Here is an 8,635-nt window from a genome sequence, read left to right on the forward strand (position 1 = left end):
AAACCCCTACCCTTGCGATTTTCTAGTATAAGAAAACCCGGAGTCTCCCAAGGAATACCAGCTAACCCTCCTATTCGTTCGAGCAAAAGGGTCACTTCAAGGTCCCCGAAGCGAAACACTGATCTATCACTATCCCAGAATAAGGTTGCAGTCTCTATGATTTTGTTGTCGGGCTGGATTTCCAAAAGGGAAGGCAAATTTCCCAAGTATTTGCGGACGAGAGTCTGATCGCTGGAGTGAAGGTCTTCCCACCAGCTTAGCAACCTTGGGTGAATGTTGGTTACCATGCCGAATCTGGGGACTTCGTGCCTCATTTTCTGCAAAACAAAGTGTTAGACCTTTACCCTACCGGACTCGACTATTTAAACCAATAATTAGCATAAAAGCATTTAGTTCTCCAAATAAATGCACAGAATATGTTGGTGTCCGTTTGGGTTCCAAGGAAACCTAGTGGACTTTGGACAAGGCTATCTTAAAGAGTCATTATGTGGACAGCATAACTGACTCGACTAGGTTTGACAGTGATGCATGCGCAGTTAAAACAGAGTAAGATTTCTATGGGGTATTAGACCGGTACCCTTGAGTGGACAACTCAAGAGGGAAAGGCACGGAACCGTAGACTGCACCGCTGATCGACTGGTTTTACCGCAAATACACCTTTACCAAATTTAGGGGGTGATATATTGGAAGGGCGCAACCATTCATTATAAGCGTTGCTATGGTATTAGTTTGACACGAGTGGAATATGATGTTGAAGATGCAATTACAAAAATGGAACAAATTGTCACGTATTTGCACGTTCATAAAATAATAATTACAATAATTGCTCATGATTACAACAGTATTAAAGGAAAGTGGTAAAAGCAAGAAAAAAAACAAAAGCCAAGTCAGTTTTGAAGTACAAGAGAAATAAAGACATTAAATAAAAGCAATAAAGAAGCAATAAAGTCACAAATAACATGTAATGGTAAAATCCTAAAAGAAAATCCCCAGCAGTCGCCATGCTATCGACGCCCCCTTTTTCCTCTTTTAAAAGGTGAAATCGGGTTTACGATATTTGGGCGGACAACTCCTTCCCCTTTTGGGAATTGGGTTTTGGAGTTTGAAGAGTCGCCACCTAATGATTAAGTGCATTAGGACACTAAGAAGGGTTTGAGTTGGAAAACCAGAGTTTGGGTAAGGGCTAGAAATTATCTCGAGGGGAAGGTGTTGGGCACCCCTCAAGATCCACTAGTGTGGTTCCCGACTATGCTACAATTGTGACTTTAAAGCAAGTAAGCATACAAGACAAATTTCACATAAGGACCTCAAGTAGATATGTATAATGGTTACTAAGCATGCTGAAATTTTGAATAGGTGATTACCTAGTTATTTGAAAGAATGTCTAAGTGCAAAAAAGGGACCAAATAATGAATATAAACAATCAGATACAGAAGTGGGTGAGCAGAAAATTTTATTTAGAAGAAGAGGACAGTGCAAAAATTAAAGGGGAAATTTTAATGACTGAAACAAAATGCAGGATTTTAAAGAACTGAAAATTGACAATCTAAAATAATTACATAAAGGAAGGGGGGTCCTAGGTTTGTAAAATACATTGATCATCCACACAACAACGGTAGTCAATCGTACGCATGGTGTTATCGCGTGATCATCATCTCCATGTCTACCCTTCCTACCCCGTTAAGGTATTGAAGCGCAGAATGGTAGCGTTACTTATTGCATGCTATTACCCGTCCCGATCCTATCAATTCCGGAGGTATTGGAACTACTAGTCCTAAAGGGAAGGGAATTGGGGGCTTTTCAGAATTTCAAGAAAGGATAAAAAATCTAGGCGACAATCAAAACATATAGTCAAATAGGGGGAGACAAACAGCAATTAGGGCTCAGACATGCCTCCTCACTTAGATGCAAATACATAGCATGACTTCAGATACTGGTTAGGTCTTTAATTAAATTAAGGCATAGGGTAGGCTGATTCATCACATATTTCTCAGATGAGGAGTCCGAATTAGTCTTGACTAGATGTAGTTATCAGAACTGATACAGTTAATCAATTACCTACTGGCTTGCCTAGGTGAGATCTGTGATCAGGATATCTAACAAGGCAGAAGGCATACTGATTTTAAGGAGGGTTATTGATTTTAGAAACAAACAAAAGTTTTGCAGATGTTAAAACGACTTACCACTGATTCTAGACTTACTAGCGAGATGGACGATTCAAGATTCAGTTGGTTTGCTCCTATAGGTATGATCTCTAAGTGTCATTAGTTTTAAAACGATTATATAAATGCAAGAGTCCTATAGACATGATGTCTAGAATGAGTTGGTTATTATTAAGCCTATGATTGTTTGCCTAATGGTGTGTATATGCAGAAAAACTTAAGGCATGATTTTATATGCAGAACCTATTGGCATGATCTCCAAAATGCGGAAATGCAGAAGTGCAGAAGCGTAGAAAAACTTATAGGCATGTTTTCTAAATGCAGAAGTGCAGAAATTGTGAATGACCTATAGGCAGGTTTTCTACATGCAGAAATGCAGAAATTATAGAAGATCCTATAGGCATGCTTTCTACCCTTTACATGCATTCATTTCCCCATCCCTTTTCACTATACATCCCCAATAGTTATTAAAAAGTTATTACAGACCGAATGGATCAAAAAGAAAGTAAAAAAAATACAGCAGCGGTTACAGCCACATCTAATCGGCCTAATTCAGACTCAAAGTCCAACAATATGAGATAAACCAACTTCCAGGATCAGATTTCCAAAAGACATTCTCATATTTGGAGTGTGTCAAAGTTCCCAAGAGTCTCAAAGGGACTCCGGGCAGTGCTTATACCCCAAAAACATTTCAGAATCAAGAGCATAGTGCAGTATGGAGATGCCAGCCCTCAGATGTCCAAGTTCAGAGGGAACTTGGGATCCCAAAGCAAGGCTCATAAGAGAGGGGTAGAACTTAGAATCTAAGAGTTAGTGTAAGTGCATAGGGGGAAGGGAATCAGGGAGAGACACGGCAGGCTGGTGGTCATGCCCAGCAATTGGGATGCTGGTATACCCCTGACCAGCCTGCTAGCCAAACATTGAGAGTTAGGATCCATTGTGGATCAAGTCATGGGCCGGGCAGTAATTAGGATACTGTAAGGCCAAGACCTTAACTCAGCACATAGAAGGGAATAGGGATAGGGATCCATGACAAAAACAGAAGCAAAGAAAAGAGATATGAAGCACAAATTACAGCATGTAAGCAATAAAGTAAACAAGAAGCCTGAAGCTGTAAAGTAAACACATAGGGGGTGAAGCAGAATATTTAAACAAAGGACATACCAGTTTCAAAGAAAATAAGTAAGCAAAAGTAGCCTTGAAAAAGCCGAATTGCAAGCAGCAGTTCCAAAAGATCTCAAGTAAAGCAGGATTAGAAAAACATTATTGCTCGAAAAGTGAGTTCCGTGTGTGAGTGGTGTATTTTTGTGTGTTTCTGATTATGAGAGAATTCCCTGATGATAGAAAGAGGGAGGACTAGGTCCTTATATAGTTTTTTGAAAACAAGTAAGGCAGGCAAAGAGTGCACAAACATAGAAACTAATCAATTAGTATCAATTAAGACAACTAGACTCCTTTAATTAGGGGGTCTAGGTCAAACGGCTAATTGAGAGGAAATAAGGAGAAAAAATCAGTTTACTAAGGCTCGATTAAGGTAAGGAAACCATGTAGTGCACAAATAGGGTCAAATACATAGTTGGTAATTAAGGAAAGATGGAATAGTAGTGTTCTTTATAAAGTAAAAATAAGGTATCAGTTTGAAAATCAATCAAAAGGGACCCGGATCCAATTGTCATCACAGAGAACCTTAAGTGATTAAGGAAAGAGTCATATAGATATGGAAATAATTCAAACGTTGGTACAGAATCACAGAAGGAATACACAAGACCAAGTATTTTAAGGAAAACATCACAAGCCTAGAATTTATACACAAAAGGATCGAAACAAATAATCAGTAGGGTAAAACGGATTCAATCAAAATAAATCAGTGATGAATCATTAGCATGATTAAAGGGATTTCAAAAATCAATTCTTGGTGAGCTCTTTTGAAAGGGAAGTTTTCCTCATATATAAAGCATACAGTTTAAGCAAAAGAAGAGTCTAACAATGAAAGTTTCAGAACCATAGGCAAGTAGAATTTGAGTTCGATTACAGGCTCACCGTGAGTCTGGAAACCTAGGGTTCCAAAGTGAAACCCTAGTGCCATCTACCCAAAGAGAAACCCCCAAATTTTAGGGTTTCAAATAGAATCAGATGTGAGAAATCATTGAGAGAGGCAAACATACGCGATAGCAAACACATTGATTCAAAGGCATGCTTGAGAAAATCTTGGAATTCAAAACAGATCTTAGAAGTTTAAACAAAGCAGGTAAGAGCAATACTTAGCAGGAATACCAACAAAACTCAGTAAAGTGAAACAGAATCAAAGAGCACGAACACATAGCAAAGAGTACAGGACAAACAACCTAGTTAACATGTGAACAAGGAACAGCAAAAAGATCTTGCAAAATCGAAATAAGAAAACAAACTTGAGCATAATAAGACATAAACAAGCGAGTATGAACACACATAAGAGAGAGCAAAAGAGTCAGAAAACATTTTAAAATTGGGTGAGTGAAAGCGATTTAGGTTTAGGGGTGTTTTGTGGGTTAAAAAAGGAAAGGATGGATCATGGCCATTGATCAAAATGATCAACGGCCAGGATTAAAAGAGAAACTGGGCGAGTTTATAAATTGGGTCAATGGGTCGGGTTAAAATGAAATTGGGTCGTTTAATTAGGGGTTAGGGTTGGGTCAGTTGGAGGGGTCAATTTGGGTATAATTGAAATAAATTGGGGCTACATATTAAATAACTAGTTTTCCCTTTTTATTTTATAAAAAATAGTAAAAATGATTCTAAAATTAAATTAAAAGTATTGAATCAGTAAATAATATATAAATATTAATTTAAAAAATATTGGAACCAAATTTATAATTATAAAATGCTATTAATCTCAAAATAGGCTAAAATTGCAATTATATGCAATTTTGCTTTTAAAATATCAAATAAATTTGTAAAAAATATACAAAAATTACCTTGACTATATTTTGGTATAAATATGGGAAATAAAACAAATTATCCACCAAAATGATAATTTTGGGAATAATTATTGGTTTTTATATTGCTAAAATGGACAACAAATTGATTTTAAAAATCCTTTAAAAATTTGAAAAAAATACTAAAACACTTGGGCATGCTTATATATGCATATATATATTATTTTGAAAGTATTTTTGTATATATGAAAATATACAGGGAAAAATTGGGTATCAACAACTGCTCTGGAGGCCGAGAAGGCCTAGTTACTAGCACAACCGTCCTCTTCCTACACTTCAGATTTTCCCAATGTTCCACGGGAGTTATATGAGGAGTGGATTCATGTCGATGCCCAGTTAGATATTTTTTGAGATTTGCATGCGGCGGGATCCATTTTTGAGGCTTCCTTTGAAGATGTTCGTGTTAAGGCTCGTGAAGCTCGAGTTGCTTGTGGGTATGATCCCGCTACGCTTGGGGCCGACGAGGAGGAGGTGGACGAAGGTGTAGACCGGCTTAAGGAGTACGCCTGGTATGATACCACTTATCTTGAGGGAGAAGGTGGCGATGACGAGGGTAATTGAGATGGCAAAGGTACTGGCGGTCAAGGTGACGACGGCATTGAGAACCAAGTTGGCAGGGGTACTGAAGGTCGTGAAGACAGCGACCAGTAATTTCGTTACATTTTTGTGCATTTTTTCCGGCGTCTTCACGATCCCTTGTAAACAATATTTAAGTATGAAATATCAATGTTGTTCCTTGTATCTTTTTCCCTTCTTGTGGTTTACTTTCTGTACTTGTATGTTTTTTGATTCTATTGTTTGACTGTTTTGCTTTTGTCCTTTTTATTGTTGTTGTCTTTTAGCTGGTCGTGGCCTTGGAGGTGAATATTCATAGGTCGTGTGTGTTTCTTTGTTGAGATGTGGCCGAGGGCCGATAGGTGTTTGTTCGAGCGAGGTTGATCATAAGCTTTTCTTAAATTGTGGCCGAGGACCGGTAGGTGTTTGTTCAAGCGGGGCCAAACATAACCTTTTGTTAAATCATGGCCGAGGGCCGATAGGTGTTTGTTCTAACGTAATTGAACATAACATTTCGTTAATTCGCTACCGAGGGCCGGGTAGGTGTTTGTTCGAGCATAGTCTAACATAACCTTTTTGTCAGGTCGCGATCGAGGGTCGGTAGGTATTTGTTCGAGAGGGGTTGAACATAACCTTTTCATAAAGTTGCGGCCGAGGGACGGTAGGTGTTTGTTCGAGTGGGGTCGAACATAACCTTTTCGTAAAGTTGCGGCCGAGGGCCGGTAGGTGTTTGTTGGAGCGAGGTCGAGCATAACCTTTTTGTTAAGTCTCGGGCGAGGGCCGGTAGGTGTTTGTTCGAGCGGGGTCAAACATAACCTTAATACGAAAATGTGTTCTGATAAGCGGAATCTTCTCTTTGACATTGTTACTTTGGTTACATACTTGGAGAAAATTACAGATTTTGGGTGTTTGCTGGTATTCCAATCCCAGTCTACCTAGTCCCTTCACTGTTTGACTTGGGGAGTATTGAGAAGTCGAGCAATGAAATAGTAACAACGGTCCTACCCTCGCGTACTTCGACTCTAAGTGTTCCCTTTGCCGCCTCGTTAAAAACCTCCTTAAGAAAACCAAAATGGGACAAAACTCAAGCGAGCGAAAAAGAGTACGACTCGGGGGGCACTTTTTCTCTTAGAAGCTGAAGTATTTGAGGTGGCTGATGTTCCATATGTTTGGTAGTTGCTTTCCTTCTATTGTCTTTAGTTGGAATGAACCCTTGTTCGCTTTGGCTGTGATTTTGTAAGGACCATCTCAGTTTGTTCCCAGCTTGCTTTCCGTGGGGTCTTTGCTCGCTTGCGTTCTGGTTTTCAGTACGTAGTCCCCGACTTTAAGCGGTCTGAAACATTTATAATGTCATGCACGCTCATATAAATGTCATGTCATACATAGGTATAGGTGTATATAACATCATCAAGCCAGTGAGGGTATCCCATCATATCGTCTCGGCCACTGTGGGCAACATCATCAACATATACCAACTGATCAGGTGGTGGTGCGTATATAACGTCATAACCTTTTTCCCATATCCCATATACATACATATATATATATATATATAAATATATATATATATATATATATAGCGTCATCTGGTCATGAGTCAATGCACATGTATAAATGAATGGAGTGCATGAAAAATATGAAATAATCTCAATATTCCTTTCGGATAAACTTTTTCAACTGCATATTATTCTGAGATCCATGAACAGAAGATATAATAATATGTCACATGGGGAATCAAGAAAACAGAGACCCCTAGTATTTCTATGAATAGAGTCGTTTATGAAAACTGTGCGTTTGCTCGTTTCTTCTGTATAATTTGGATCATGCCAAAAAGAAAGAAGGGATAGCCTTAACATACCTAGAGTAGGGAAAAATTCGTATAATATTTTTGGAAAAGATTGCACCGTACACCTTTAGACCCACAAAATTTTACGTTGGTACGATTCTTAAAAATTCTCGTTGGAACCATGTAGGAGAATTTGATTGCAAGAATTTTTCGTAGTTAATGAAGTGTTTAGATCAGAACTATGTTGAGGATTTTATATGAATTGCACGTTCTGTTTTTTTGTAGAATTCCTTAACTATTCATTCCTTCCCAAGTGCTAACCGTAGGAAAATGACTAATGTTTTTGCTTTGTGTCTTTGTATACAAGACATGGAACTAAAGCTTTGTTAAAAGCTTTTGTAAAGTAGCTAATTATTAGTTTGACACCTAGAGTTCATATGACCCTTAGTCATTTGGTGTTGTTAGCTCCCTTGCTGCCACGTTTTTTTTGGGGGGGGGGGGGGGTTATTCTTATCTCAGAATTTACTAATTAACTAGGTAATGTCCCGTTACCCAATAATTAACCAATTACCCGCATAATTAAGAATTATCTCAACTACTTAAAATACTACTTATTTTTAATATACTTTATACATCTTACTATCGTAGTCATATGGTACCTTGTATGGTACTAGTCCATAAATATCGGGTATTATCGCTCGACCCGTATTTTATTCCAAATCGGCAACCTTCAACGAAACTCGTTTCCTTTAATTCGTGTACCCTTTATCCTTCATGACACTTACTTACCGCTTGTTATAAATAGCATAAATACGTTAACCTCAAGATAATCTCAAATGTTTAATTCTCCGGGATCTATATAACTTTGGCAGAGTCGCCTTTGTAACAACACTACTACCAACTCTCCATGTAGAAGCTAAATAATTCAACGGCACATAGGACCATAATCATCAATAACGACAATGGCCTCACACGACCAATGACTATAACTAACACAAGAATCCGTACACGTACCTTAAGGTTGTGATGTCTCAGTTGGACCCTTGTCTGGAGGAGGAAATAAGTAGGGATATCTAGACTTTATGTCTTCCTCGGCCTCCCAAGTCATTTCTTCCACATTGTTGTTTCTCCAAAGTACTTTCATTGAAGCTACGTCT

Source organism: Nicotiana attenuata, chromosome 5 (assembly GCF_001879085.1).
Source record: "Nicotiana attenuata strain UT chromosome 5, NIATTr2, whole genome shotgun sequence".
Taxonomy (NCBI): domain Eukaryota; kingdom Viridiplantae; phylum Streptophyta; class Magnoliopsida; order Solanales; family Solanaceae; genus Nicotiana; species Nicotiana attenuata.